This window comes from Acomys russatus, chromosome 6 (assembly GCF_903995435.1).
Source record: "Acomys russatus chromosome 6, mAcoRus1.1, whole genome shotgun sequence".
Classification (NCBI taxonomy): domain Eukaryota; kingdom Metazoa; phylum Chordata; class Mammalia; order Rodentia; family Muridae; genus Acomys; species Acomys russatus.
Window position 1 is genome coordinate 54,361,599 of NC_067142.1, and position 15,368 is coordinate 54,376,966.

Genomic DNA, 15,368 nt, shown 5'->3' on the forward strand with positions numbered 1-15,368 from the left:
TAAAGCAATCCAATTATAAAATAGAAAATTAGGGCATGGATACTGGCATTCTATGTTTAGCTCCTAACCCATCCAGGATGCCGAGGCTCCATGTGTTTCTTCCATTTTCCAAAACCTCCCATCTCTCACATCATATCAGTTATGTTCTATTTCCTTGGCTCATATTTCCCCCCTGAGATGTTTTTCCCAGCAAGAGGCACAAGGGAGTGTGATCTGGTCCTAGAGACAGGAAGGTCTAAGTGAGTCCTATCTCAATTGGTTTTCTCTGTGAGGGACCAAAAAATGGTTATGCATATTTGTGTTGCCATCATGTGTAGGGAGTAGATAATCCTCGGGAAACTAAGTTATGTTCTGTTTGAAAACTCAGGAAATTAATTGCATAATGAACCAGCATTTACTTTGATGAATGAATGCTTATTACATATTCACTGAGCACATACATACGTTTTAGGTATCTTCTTTTTTTCAGACACAAATAACTGGAACACAATAAATACTTGCCGAGGATTCAGAAATAACCAAGGTGCAAGCTCGTCTTGTCAAACAAACAGTGGTTCATGAGGCTAAGAGTGAGCGACACATGCTAAAGTTACCACATGATGTTTTGATGGCTTTTCTCAACTTGATGCAAACCTAGACATATTCAGGAAGAGGGAATCTTCATCAAGAACATTTCTTTAGAAGACTGGCCATTGGTCAAGCCTATAGGGCATTTTCTTGATTAGTGATTGATGTGGGAAGGCTCAACTCGAAGAAGGTGGTGTCACCCCTGGGCAACTAGACCTGGATGACATACAAAAGCAAGATGAACTAGCTGTATTCCATCTTGAGTTTCTCCTATGACTTTCTTTGATAATGGACTGTAATACAGAAGTGTAAGCCAAATAAACCCTTTTCTCTTCAAGTTGATTTTGCCAAAGATGTCTACCACAGCAATAGAAACTCAGCTAAAATATTTTGAATAGTTTTTGTCTTCCAGGCGTGTGCTTTGAACATGTTATTACTCACTGGTAGCATCATTTAGAAAGATTCTAGAAACTCAGGTCAACTGGGATATAACCTTCAGGCTTGACTTATCGTGAACCTTTGTCTCTGCTTTCTTATGGCCATGGGGTTAGAAGCCACCTCCACCTCATGCTTCTGACATCACAATACTCTTCTACCTAAGCACAGCAATCCTGGACTAAATCATCTGAAGCAACAATAAAAACAATGTCTTCTTCAGGGACTGGGGAACTGGTTTGGCATACAAACACTTGCTGTGTAAGCATGAATACTGGAGTTCACATTCCCAGCACCCACTTGAATGTTGGTTGGGTATAAGAACACACCTGTCGTCTCAGTACATGGGAGGCAAAGGTAAGGGCTGCATGGGGCAAAGTATCTATCTATATTGGCTGAACTGGTTACCTATGGGTTCAACCTTTGGAACTTTCACCAACATATAAGATGGAGAACAATAACTAAAGATAATTAATGTCAACTTCTGATCTCCACATGCACATGTATATCTGTGTATACACACACACACACACACACCATATATATAGATGTTGAATAGTAATAATTTCTTCTTTTAAGTTGTTCTGTCAAATACTTTTAGGACAGCATCTAATACAGAAATATGTGTTATATAAAGAGTATCAAAGGGCAATGTGTTTGGTACTCATGCCTCTTTTTCTATGCCTGGCATAGTACATGGCACATAGACACTGTCTACAGATGAGATAATTGAACAAAAACAACTACGAGATTAAAAGAATCAGTACATAAGGCTTCTTCGGTTAGGGATGGAAAAAGTCAATCAGGAAAAGGTTCTGAAAATGAGGTGATATTTAAGTCTGTGAAAATGAGTAGGAATTTGTTTTGTAGAGAAGGTTAAAGTGAGAGAGAATATTCTAGATAGAGGGAAGGTGGCATTCTGAATGAATAGGACTCGTGGGGACTGCAATTGGAAAGGAGCTGGGATAAGGTTATAAAGGGCCCTTATTGTAATACTATAGAGCTCAAGTTTTCTTTTTAAGCGATGAGAGCCACAAAATGTATTAAAAGGAACAACGGAAGTATCAGGCCTGCGTTTAAAGGAATGGGAGTGGGAGCGGAGGCATGGCTCTGTGGGGGGTGGGGGCCAGGTGCACTTCTTCACCTTGCAGTCGCTTCCATGGGCGTGCAGGTGACACTCTGAAAGACGAAACGTGATTGATGAAGTTGTTGTTTCCTGAGATGAAAATTTGGAATGAAGAGGAGTTGGAAGAGTGGGAATGAGGAGACTGTGAATTTCAAATGTGTCACGTTGAACTTGAGACGCCTTTGGGACATCCAGGTGGAAGCACTTAGGAGACAAATATAGGACTAGGTTTTTTGGAGAGAAGTGTGATCTAAGAGTTTATATATAGAAATACCAGCATATAGGAAATTTATACTGTGAGAATGAGTGAAGTCACTTTTGGAGAGGTTTAAAGGGGCTGGAAAATGCCTTCTGTAGTTAACTGTCTCATAGGCTGAGAAAAATATCCAGAGTACAGAGTGCCCTTTGTGCAGAAGCACCTCCTCTGGACATGCTGAAAGGGTTTGTTTTTAGCTATGATGTGGTGGGATGCAAAGTCTTGATGTTGTTTTCTCTTTAAAGGAGGAGCCTGATTTGTTGCTTCATACTGACTAATGCTAGCAAAATCAGTTCATTTCAGCACCCCAGCCAGAGCCACAAGTACACATGTCTCTATCATATGCTAGATGCCCCAGTGAAATCAGTTCATTTCAGCACCCTGGCCAGAGCACGAGTACAAGTGTCTATCATACTGCAAGATTTATGAAAAGGGTGAGTTTTTCCTGCAAGGATTTTCTACCATTCTAGCTAACAGTAATCAAGAGTAGAAGTGACTGTAATGTAAAATGGAGGAAAAATCCATTTACGTTGAGGAATTAAACATTTCAAGTGTTCAAAAGCTGGAGTAATCAGTGCTTGCTTAGGTCAGGAAATGTTTAGTAGGGAAGGTCATCATGAAGGACAAATAATGATTATCACCAGAAATAGAGGCAGGTGATAGAGGAAATGATAAAACTGGTGACAGAGGGACTGAATTAGGTTTGTGGGGGGTGTGGGGTGGGGTGGGGTGGAAACACTGGGAAATTAGTCTGCAAAGATGGATTGAGGCCTTGAGTGCCAGGGTGGAGGGATTGTACATTATTGCATAGTTCTAACAGTCCAAACCCTCTTTCAGTGATATTTCAGAGTTCAATACTAGGCCTTACCCAGTGTTAGAACAAATGTGTTTTAGAAAGACTGTGATCTTTTTCCAAGGAGAAAGTTAATTGATTGGCATTACAAAGTCATCATCTGTGGCCAAGCTCAAATTGAAAATCTACTTCTGAAGACAGATACTGTTTGTTTAGAATGGAGCCACAGCCCTGATTCCCATTTTCTGAGATCTAGATCTGAATTTTCTTAGCACACGATTCCCTCAAGGGGACTGCTTTTGCTTTTCTCAGGAGTCATTTGTTATCTTAAATATTGGCATCTTTGAGATAAGGGTTTTCTAAATCACATTTACAGAATGCTTGTAAACACTCCTCATGTTTAGAACAGCTTTCTTCATTGACCTTGTGCCATTGATGTGCTCCAAGCTACTTCAGGCCTTTAAATTCCCCACAGCTTTGCCATGGAAACATCCTCCCTAGTCATAATTCTTCACTCTGCCTGGGTGTAGGCCCACAAAGGTTTATGTAGTGGCTGGCAGAACCAGTCCAACAGGATTTTCAGTAAAACCTGAGCTGCCATAGGAATACAGTATTTCTTTTCCTAATTGCTCATAATTTCATCCTATTTCTTAGAACAGCAATTGAAAATGACATTACACTCCCTTTTATGTCAGTTGATGATGCATAATTCTCTCCGGGAACAACCAACGACTGTATTTACTAACACATTAAAAAACATCAATATGTATTCAGGCCAGAGCCATTTTTTACACCAGTATTTTATGTGTGCATCAGATGGTGGAATGTTGAGAAGGGGGTTTTACTCTTATAAAAACACTCCCACCCTTTCCAACAGAAGGTATGACTGAAGGCATGTGATATGTTGTTTATTGTCTATTTGTATCATGCCTTACAGACCCTTGAACTAGCTCCAGAACAACATAGTTTGCCCTTCCAAGCCTTGCCTCCACCTATGACTTAGTGAGGACCACACTTACCAGGTTCCTTGGTCCTTTGGATTTGGTCAGGAGGATGCACATTAAGAGGCCAGAGGATGTGGGTAAAGAGAAGCCATGACACCTCTTTCTTTCTTTAGTATGCTGCATTTCTGAGTTAGCTCTCCCTTACTGTGACTGTAACTGTCCTTGGATTCTGACATTTGTTCTATCACTTGTTCCTTAGTCCCTTTTGCCGTGGGAGACTAATGGATTTCATCAATGACTAAATCCTGAGCACCTCAGTATCCTTACTCATCCAGCTATTGGTAACCTCTTCTTATAGGCCTTTGCATGTAAGACATTTGGGATGAATCTACTGCCATTGTGGTTATGAAAGAAACACCAGACACCTCAATGCCCAAAGGCATTATTTGGCAGATGAGGTATCTGTTCACCTTGGTGACAACCATCTTGGACCTTTCTTTTATGGCCATCAAGAGGCCCACTATGGAAATATCACTAGAAGTAATTAATTGCAGAAAATTGAGGCTTACTTTTTTTTTCTTTTTTAAAGGAAGCCAGAATTCTCTGCTTTGAATGGAGACACAATATATTGTACGTTTTATGTGCCTAGCTTATGGGAACATATAAGATAATGAAGTCTCAGTGTGAATAATGTGTGATCCAGTGGAAGAAAGGTCAGGAGAAGAAGCATGGAAGATCAGCCTCAAGTGAACTTGATAGAGCTAGTTCGTTCTTAATTTTTCCATTGTGATGGCTTGGCAAACATAGTGTATCTCAATGTTAAAATTTTATAGGCTTGCCATGACCAATCAGAAAAAGATATTAATATGTTGTATTGTATTCAGAGAAATGAAGGCTAGCTGTGCAAATAATCATTTTGCTTATTCAGTGTCCTGTATGCAGAGTGTGCTCATATGTAAATGCGGGTTTGGGTTTATATTATTTAGATTAACTCAGTCCTAATTTACATTTTAGCAGTGTGTTTGTGCTGGGTTAGATGAAAATACATATGTTGCTTTTCCTGTTTTGGTTGGGTCACAGTGATACAAGTGGAAACATTTTCATGTTCAGAAGAAAATCTTAGGGTGATGGGTAATTTCCATTGGGCTACCATAAAAAAGTTAGTGGTGCAAACTCTTCTGGGGCCTTCATTGTAACCAGAAATTCCATAACAAGTATATAAAACCAAAAGGTGTCTGGAAATTTCTCTTTCTTCTTACCACAAGAAAATAACATATATGTCTTTGGCACAGGTGGCCATGTAAGACTCATGAGTCCTAAGAACTTCTGAGGAAAACAGTCTTTTTGTTCCTTTCTCAGTCCTTAGAAAGGGCCAAGGATGTTCTCATCTGCCATGGCCGATGGATCTTAGAGTGGGCTCCAGACATGCTGTGACAGGTGCTAGAGATCCTCAGGGTGGAGAATTGGTATCAATGGCAAGTTGCTCCACTCTGGGAAGACCTCTAATATGAAGCTGCTTGGAGTTTAGTAGAGGAGGAGGGAACCCTTGTATGGCCTTCAGAAATGGGGAGAAATGTCCCAAGGATCTAAGATTAATTAATCCAGCAGCTAAAGGAAGGGGAGTTGCCAGCCCATCTTATTGGTTGTGAGGCCACGCCAAGCTGCCATCAGAGTCAGGACTAAGAAGGCGAATTCAGGAGGTAGTTACAACATGCAGGAAGAACCTTAAACCTGTCAAAAAAAAAAAAAAAAAAAAGTCTCGAGAAGCTCTGTGCCTTTAAAAAAGTATGCTAATCTAACTGTCTTTTACAACTTTCTTTAAGCACTAATAACATTTACATTTGAGATATTGCTAGCAGAAGAGCCTACACTTCATGCTTGATCTTTTATTAATGATACATTTTATGTAAAGTGCATAGAAAACTTGAGCCCCAAATTCACAAGCCTTGCTCTCTCCTATCCCTGTATTTATGTTGATTTTTCTTTCTTTTTCTTTTTCTAAAATACTCTTTGTCTATTCAAATCCGTGTTTTCTCCAGCCTCTAACTCAGTATTACCTCTTTCACACGGCTCCCTCTGGAGATGTCTGCCTCTGAGGCTGATCACTAATGAACTCTAAAAATATGTATTGTCTGCATGCTGTTGCTGGGCATTTAACCACACACCACCTTGTAACATTTCCAAGCTTGTTTCCTGTTAGGATTATTGAGCTTCTACTGTGATCACGTCTGCTTACTAAAACCTTAGGTCCAGCATAAAACACAGGCTGATGCTCCAAAGATGTGTGTTGTACAGAGGAGTGCCTGTCATGGGGCAGGTTAGTGAGGAATGTGGCTGAGGCATGAAGTAAGAAACGCAAACATCCTCAAACCACTGTTGCCTTTTAAGCATTAAGATTTTGGGGATATGATGTTGAAAATCTCGGGTGGTATTTTACTGCATCATCAAGAAGAGAGATGCTGTTCACAGATGTACCATGATTTTTGTCTTTGTAAATGAAATTCAGAAAATTATGCTGGGGCTTCTTCAAGTGCATTTAGAAGCACCCAGTTGTCAATGTTCGATTGGGATGATGGATTGTACCTGTGGACTCTACATTTATGAGGAAATTCACACTATAGATAAACATTTTTCTTGTGATGGTTGCCATTATTGTTTTGGGGATAATGATAATTGCAAATATAAATAGATCAGCACCCTCATGGAAAACAGGAGTTCCAGAGGGACACTGGAGACTGGAGAGAACATTTGTAGGGCAGTGCACATGTATCCATCCAAGTCAAAAATCTGCAGTGCCCACTGGGACTTACATCTCATACCTTACTCTGAGTCAGTGCACAGTTCAGCCTCCCAACTGCTCAATCCTCACAGCAACTGATCAGACCTTCATCATCACCTCCACAGGGAAGATTCTGATCAGCACTGTCAACAAAGACTTGTCCATGTTTCCTTTGATTGAATAAAAATGTATTGAACATTTGCTATGTTCCAGGTATGAGAGAGAGAGAGGGAGGGGGGACAGAGAGAGAAAGAGGGAGAGAGAGAGAGGGAGAGAGAGAGAGGGAGAGAGAGAGGAGAGAGAGAGAGAGAGAGAGAGAGAGAGAGAGAGAGAGAGAGAGAGAGAGAGAGAGAGAGAGAGAGAGAGAGAGAGAGAGAGAGAGCACGCTTATTTTGGCTCCAGGAAAAGGATATATTGGGGAATATTAGTAAAACCACAGCGTGTGAAATCAGAGGTGAGACTCGGCATGCTAGAGCTTTAGATTCGATTTGCTGTTTATTCTGTGCTATAATTTCTTGAGCATTTACTATGCAGCAGAGGCTGTGCTAAGTTTTTACACATATTATCTTGCTTTATTTGTATTGTATTCCCATTATCCTTATTTGTTGGTTCAACAAATACATACTGAGCACCTATGATGGGCCTGACAATATTCTAGGCTCAAGGAGTAGAACAATGTGATTTATATATAAAACTCTACTTTGTATTGACTATATAATCTGCACCTGAAATACACAAGTGAAATAAATAAATAAAACTCAGCACAGTAGTCAGTGATAAGGCATAGGAAAAAAATAAAGCAGAGAAGATAGGGATGGATAGCCTTAGCAGAAGGTAGTCTTTGAACAGATCCAGAGGAACTAAAGGAATTGGTTGAGAATCCAAGGAAAAAGAACATTGCAGAGTGGAGAAGATAATAAAAACACAAAGGCTTGGAGGATGGTAAAGTGAAATTAAGTACCCATGGAAGAAGAAATAGAGAGAATAATAGCGCAGGTAGCCATGGCTGTGATGGCCCAGTGTGCCATTACAAGGAATCTGCATTTTGTAATGAGTGAGTTGAGAAGCAATGGAAAGACTCATGGTCTGACCCCAACAGAAATGACTCATGATCTGACTCAGCCTGATTTGGTTGCAGGCGTGCAGAGAAATGAGAGCGAAAGTTCATATAGGCTATGTGGCTTGAACAAGAATCCTAGTAGTAGACTTGAAGAAAAGAGGCTACACTTTAGATGTATTTTATTTTTTATATATTCTCTTTTTGTTTTAAAAGTAACCATAAAGTTTTAATACATTTTAAAATTAGAATAGAATTACACCATTTTCCCTTTTTCTCTTTCTCTCCTCTAGCAACTCCCATATCCCCTCCCCACAAACTCTCCCATGCCCCTCCCACCTCATCTCTCTTAAATTGGTGTTCCTTTGTTCTTTTATTATTGCTCTTGTTACATGATAGATAGCTGTACAAATAGATAAATTCAACCTGCTGAGTCTGTTTTTGTTGTTTGTGTGTATATGATTTCAGGGGTAAATACTTTGTATTGAATAACCAACCAGGGGCTCACACCTGTGAGAGGCCAACTCTTCTCCCAGCAGTCATTAGCTTCTTGTACTCCTTAGTCAAGAGATGGGACTCCATGATATCCTCTCTTATACAGTAGTACAACTGTGGATGTTGCTATTGCTCAGGTCTTATTTAGATAGCCATTTCCAGGAGACCGTCTCACCAGACTTTCTGGTCTGGCTCTTACAATCTTTCCACCCACTCTTTGCTGATGTTCCTTGAGCCTCAGGTGTAGTGTTTGTGTTGAAGATGTATACTTTGGGCCAGGATTCCCTACAATCTGTGGATTTTCCTCCAGTTATTTTCTGTGATGTTCTCTATTTGGTGTAAAAAGAAGCTTGTTTGATGAGAGATGAGAGCTACACTTACCTGTGGGCATAAGAATACATTTTAGACAGTAATTAGAAATTATACTGGTCTGGTAAAGTAGCAGTAGTGGGTTTTCTTGTAGAATCTATGATCTCACTAGCCCTGAAGTGCTGTCCAGGTTTCAAGTAACAGGCATGATTTCTCTCCTGTTGAATGGTCCTTACATTCAGTTAGATAGATATTGACTGCTAAGATATGAGTGACAACTATTGTACCTGTAGAGATATCTTGCCATGCTGGTCAACGTTGTGATTCTTAGGAATCACAGCTGAGCAGAATTTAATTGATTGTTTCTCTCCCTTGGAAGCTGGCTTGCATAGTACTTTCTGGTACCGTGGAAGCTTGACCACCTTCAGGTTAGATCCAGCTAGAATAATCCAAATCCTGTGCCCTAAGTGTTCTGTGTCTTCAGCAATACGGACTTATCTGCAACTGCCCAGAGGCAACCAAGGACAGCAGTTATATTCTATATTGTTTTGGGAGTCACTTGAGCTCCTCTGACCAATACTTTAAATGGAGGGTTTCCATGCCTGGGACTGCAGTTTTTGTTAGATGATTTATGGCTCTTCTGGGAAGCATTGTCAGCCCAAGTGGCATGACTTTCATTTAGGAGTGTGTGTGTGTGTGTGTGTGTGTGTGTGTGTAATATATATATATATTATATGCATATATAATCAATGAGGCTCTAATCAAACAGTCTTTGTATTACTTGTTCTTCCTTCCTTCTCAATCCCCCTCCCAAAATAGAACCACCTCTCATTTTTTGCAGGTATCTCATTTTTGAAGGATCTCATTTCCTGTTAGATCAGATACTGGGTTTAATAAAATGACAATAATAAGGCTTTGTTTCCAAATAGCTGGAGGCATGGACACGCTAGTTAATGTGATTAGGAAAATGATAGAGGGAGAAGATATTTAGAGAAAGAATTAGGAGTCCGTTCTTGATATGTTCAGTTTCTGATGTTAGTGGGATATCCAAGTGTATGTGTGGAATGAGCAATGTATAATATGGGATTCAGGTTTGAGCTTGTCATTAGATTAGAGGGTCTCGTTAAATTGACCATCACCAATATTTAGAAGTTGTCTACAGCCATCATCCTGTGTATGGTAACCTGAGGAGCAGAGGAACTAAGGCTGATGGACATTAAATGATTTACCCAAGATGATTTATTGAGAAAATAACAGAGCAGGGACCAATACCGTATCCTGTTTTCTATGCTGACTAATGGTGAATAATTTTTCTGGACTGACAGACTGGAGACTAGGGGATAGTTACAGAAGAGAATGACCACTGGAATCTGGAAGAGTTCAAAATTGAGAAGTCAAGGTTTCTGCCCATTCTTTGCCTCTCCAATGTGTTTCAGAACTAGTGACTTTTATATTTAAAAGTATATTATGAGCCTGGCTTCACTCATCCCTGTATCAGTTCACTTACTATGGACTGTCCATTTTTGTCCATCACAGATTCACCAATTTGTTTGGTTTATGCCAATGAGAGGCTAGGAGACATGGCATGAGCAAAGCCTGAGTTGTTCTCTAAGGAATAGGCTGTTTTCCGTGCACCTTTCACTGTTACAAGAGAACAAACCTGGGCCAGAATGTTCTTTTCAGGAGAAAGATGAGAAACATGTAAGTGAGATGCCATTTCCATCATGGGACCTTGTAGAGATGGGTTGGTCCAAATTTAACCAGGCAAATGAAGCTGGCTGAGTTCGTTGCTGCCTACCCAGGTCACACAAGCTCAGCCTAGATAAGACTGCAGAAAAAGTTTGGAATAGGAGCTGTCTTAAATGGCCATGTTTGAGGGAATGATTTGTTAAATTACTTTATTGGCAATAGCCGATGACACTAAATCCTGAAGGCTACTTTTGCCGATGTTGTGTCATGGGAGTCTCATAGCAATGTTGTGAGGTGGAAGTTATTAGTCCCATTTAGCTCTGAGTTGAGCAGTCTCCTCACTTGTTCTGACGTGTGGCCCTAGTAGGTGAGAGCAAGGATGTAACCTAAGATCTGCTTCTGGTGCAGTCTCCTGACCTCTTCAAGTCACCACTTCATCTTCTCTGCTAATCAAAGAACCAGACATTTAGGAAGGCAGTTTTCTTTCAGGAGACCCCAAAAGCATCAGTTTCTGGGTCAGTTTAGAGATCCCAATTACATAACAAATTCTCGATTATTTTATTGGCTCTTGGTAAATACGGACAAGCACACAAACCCTCCTTAGGAAATCTAAATGCTACAGCAGCTTTCTTCCTACTTAGATGAATTTGGTCAGGATAGCGGCAGAATTTAAAGGGCATTTCTGCTCTAACATCAAGAAAGAAAATAGGCGTGGTGATAATCACTTGTAACCCTTCCATGCCAGCTGGAGCAGGAAGATCATGAGTTCAAAGCCAGACTGGCTTATACAGTAAGTTCCTGGAACATAGATGAATGGCAGGGGGAACCAGCAGAAGCTAGTTCATTGTGCATTCTGTTCTCCAAACTCTGTGCTTCAGCTTTGCATGGCCTCTGACCTCTGCCTTTCCCACAAGCTTTGTATCAAAGTTCAAAGCTGTCTTTTGTTTCTACACTGAATTAAAAAAAAAAAAAAAGCCTGTGAGAAATGCACAGTGGTCTGGCCACTTCATGATCCATCATCTCTGCCAATTAAAATTAAAACTCTTTTGAACTTCTGCCATGGAAAGAGTGACTAAGGTATTGCCCAGGACAGCTGTTATTTCTATTCATATTTATAGACGCTCCAAATCCACGTCTCCAGATAAGTGACAACAGCCTGTCATTCTAAACAGACAATAAGAAGGAAAGAAACTTTTGGTGGCCTTGGATGACAGTGGTGGCTGAGAGAGACATTTCCATGGCCTTGAAGACACAACATCTTTTCAGTATCTATTCTGTTTTCTGTCTAAGGTATCCTCTACCATACTCGGTGCTTTTGTACCCTGGTGGCATCCTTTTTCACTCATTCTTCCATGATCCTAGTGAATTATCATCAATTGTGTGCAAGATAAACAGATGAAAACCCTTCCCTTTCGATACTGTGTTTAAGTAAATAAAGACTCTAAATGAGGAACATATTCATGCCATAGAATCACAGGGTGGGCGTGGAGGTGGAGGTGGGGCTCAGTGAAAAGATCCCACTTGATCAGTGACCTTCAGTGGGCAGAGGTAAGCCACGCAAACATCCATGAGCACTCAGGACTTGCCTGCTGTACTGAGTCAGGCTGACTCAGTATGGTCAGGCAGAAGCGTAGTACATGGGGCTTAGTCGAAAGTGGTAGAAGATGAGGTCGGGGAATTAATGGAAGGCAGAACCATCTAAGCCTTGCAGAACACTGTAGGGAGTGCGATGAGAAGCCAGAGGAGTGGTTTGATCTGACTTGGGTTTTACCTGGATTATTTTTCCTGATCATACCATACTTGGACATTAGTCTGAGGGGGACAAGCTAAAAAAAAAACCCAGAAATTTATTAAAATTCAATTTTGTTAGTTAAGGGGGAAGCTTTAGACACGAGGACAAGGATGTTGGTGATGGAGACAGGATGAAGCACTGAGATCGTACAAACTGAAGAAGAACCTACAGACTTTGGATAGGGATGTAAAAGAAGGAAGAGTCTGGTTTACAGACTGGCAAAAGGGCATCCATCCTCTTTGATGGTCGGTTCCAGCATCTGCAACTACTCACAGCATTTTTTGAGCACTATAGCATTGTCTATTTCTTTTCTAAACAAGTGATCATCAGCGATCCGCTGCCATTAATTTAATCTCTGTTTGTGTGTGTGTTTGTCTCTCTGTTTGTTTCTGTCTCTGTCTGTCTGTCTGTCTGTCTGTCTGTCTGTCTGTCTGTCTCTCTCTCTCTCTCTCTCTCTCTCTCTCTCTCTCTCTCTCTCTCTGTGTGTGTGTGTGTGTGTGTGTGTGTGTGTGTGTGTGTGTGATGCAAACGTGTGTGGAACATGAAGAAACTAGGATCTGGGCATCTGTGTAGTTGACTTAGGTGTTACCAGTGAGCTTGCTGGTGCTATTTTGGTCCATTAGCATGCAAATCCTACATTGGTAAGGAACAGTTCTTCTAGTGTTGGTCGGCCTGGGCTCTTGATTGACAAAGGCTTATTGCCTTGGTGGCAGACTTAGGGGCTTATTGTTTCAAGCTCGGAAAACTGCAGACTTACGGCTCCTGACTTTAGAAGCCAGAGACTTATATCTTTAGGTTTTCTGGTTAGAGGCTTATTGCTCAGGGCTTTGACTGACAGTGGCCTAGCATTCTGAAGTAGTGAAATCTTCTGCTTCCAGTAGCAGTGAGCGATAGCAGGAGTCAGCACCAGTTAGAACAATAGCACTAGCCTTTGGAGTTAAGATGTTGGCCTTTAGTGGACAGAAGCTCCTTGCAAGTTTTCTAATGAGAGGCCCAGAGTTTTTGATCTTCAACTCCTCATAGCCCACCATCTTCTATTTCCATCATTTTCCGTCATCTCTGTCCCTTCTGTTCCCCACCCTTGGTCAATCTCTGGAACTCTAAGGCTGTTTCCTTACTGCTAGTGATGATGCCACTGTTGATGCCACTTTTGCCACTGCTATTTTTGCTTTGTGTTGCCATTGGAGAGTACTCTACCCATTATAGAGATCACATGAAAACAAGAAGAGACCATTTGGGAAAAGCTTGACCAGAGGCAGCACAGGACAATGTGTGCCAGCAAGTACATATTCCTTCACAGGAAACAGACTCCTCTTGTTTTCCACTTCATCTTCTTAGAGACATCTCTAAGCCTAGGAGGGTCACAGAAGTCACTGTTCTTCTAAAGACCAGGCTGCCTCCTCTTTCCCCTATCTACCATATACTACTATTGGCTTCAGCCACCCATGAGCTGTTATTAAGCACTTCTAAGCAAGGAGCACTGACTTCCCTTTAATTGAGGCATAATAATTAGAACATTAGCACATTAGGAGGGTGAGACAGCATGTTTAGCTTCTGTGATTAATTATGTGAGGATTGTAATAAGTTGTTAAGACATTAATTACGATGGCATGTTTACTACTTTAGGTTGCACCGGCAGAGCTTTGCCATGGCAGGTTGTAAAGTGCCTAAGTCATCGCGTGTCTGAGGATATAGTCTTGACCCATATGCAAATGGGTCGGGTCCCTCACACGTATCTGTGAATCACCACAGCCCCATCTGCAAGAGCCTAGGTGCTTACCTGCTGCTTCTGTTCCTGTTCCTGTGGAGACTGGAGGTATAGAGGAATCTTTGGTCTTAGCATATCTTAAGTGAGACAAGATATTATGCTCTACAAGTTCAATACTTTTTCCATAGTAGCAGTCAATGAAAGTGTAAAACATATCATGGCTTCAGCAAACTCAGGCTTGTGTGTCTTTGTCTTGCGATCCACAACAAGGCCAAGTCTCTGAGATGTGGGCAAGAGAGCTGTGTGGAGGGAGAAGAGTGAACTCCGAAGAGGGATAGACAAGCAATGGGACAGAAGTGGGACAGAGGCTGGCAGAGGGGCCCTTCCTTTCTGTTATCCCTGTCCTAAGGTAAGTCCACCCACATTGGAAGAGTGAGAAGTGAGACCTGAGAATTCAAAGCAACAGAAACATATCACTGATTTAGGTGACAGGACTTCTGCTAAGGGAGAAAAGTAGCCTAGGGAGCTGAGGCCGGAAAAGCCATTCACTCAATGTTTCAGGCTCTGTGTAGAACCTTCCTTGGGATGGAGTTGCCGATCTCTTTTGAGAGGGTGGGATGGTGATAGAATAATGGCAAAAAGAGGGGTAGGTGAGAAGGGAGGAGGGCAAAGGGGTGAGGCAAAGGATAGAGTGGGGCACGGAGAACATGGAGGGAAGAGGAGGACACAATGGAAGGAGAAGGGAATGAAGAGAGGCAGATAAGGACTGTAAGCATCTTTTAATCTACTTTATTTGGGTTATTATACCTCTACCTCCCTTCCAAGGGGGCCATTGAGATCATTTTAGACTACTAACTGCTGATTAGGGACGTTGAGTTCCTTGGGGGCAAGTCCAACCTTCCTCTTGTCAGGACGTCTCCAACTTCTTCTTGTTTCCTTTCTCTTGACCACTTGGCAAAGCAGTTTAACAGAAACAAGACCAGCTGTAGGAACAGCTAGCTGCACCTCTTCTCTTGGGCTCTGGTATTTTCTTCCCTCTATAGAGTCCCCAGACTTAAATCTTCTTCAGCTGGCAGAATCACTCCTCTGCCAGAGCACGCATGGGGCAAATAGTCTGCTCTTGTGGACAATCTGAAGCAGCCCCATATCCCACACCTAGGATTAAAACAAAAACATATTTACATAACTGGGTTTTTTAAGAGACCAAAATTCTCACTACAAAGGAGAGAGGGTCAACAGAGTTCTGGATACAGTTTAAGACCTATTTCTGAAGAGGCAAATATTAAACTTCAGTATTTAGCTAAATTCAAGGACTATCATCAGAATGCTTTTTAGGTTTCAAGACTAAATGCTACAATTTATTTTAAAAGTTTGGTTGTCCCCTAAGATATTACTATTGTAAATCTTAGGAGTCAGAT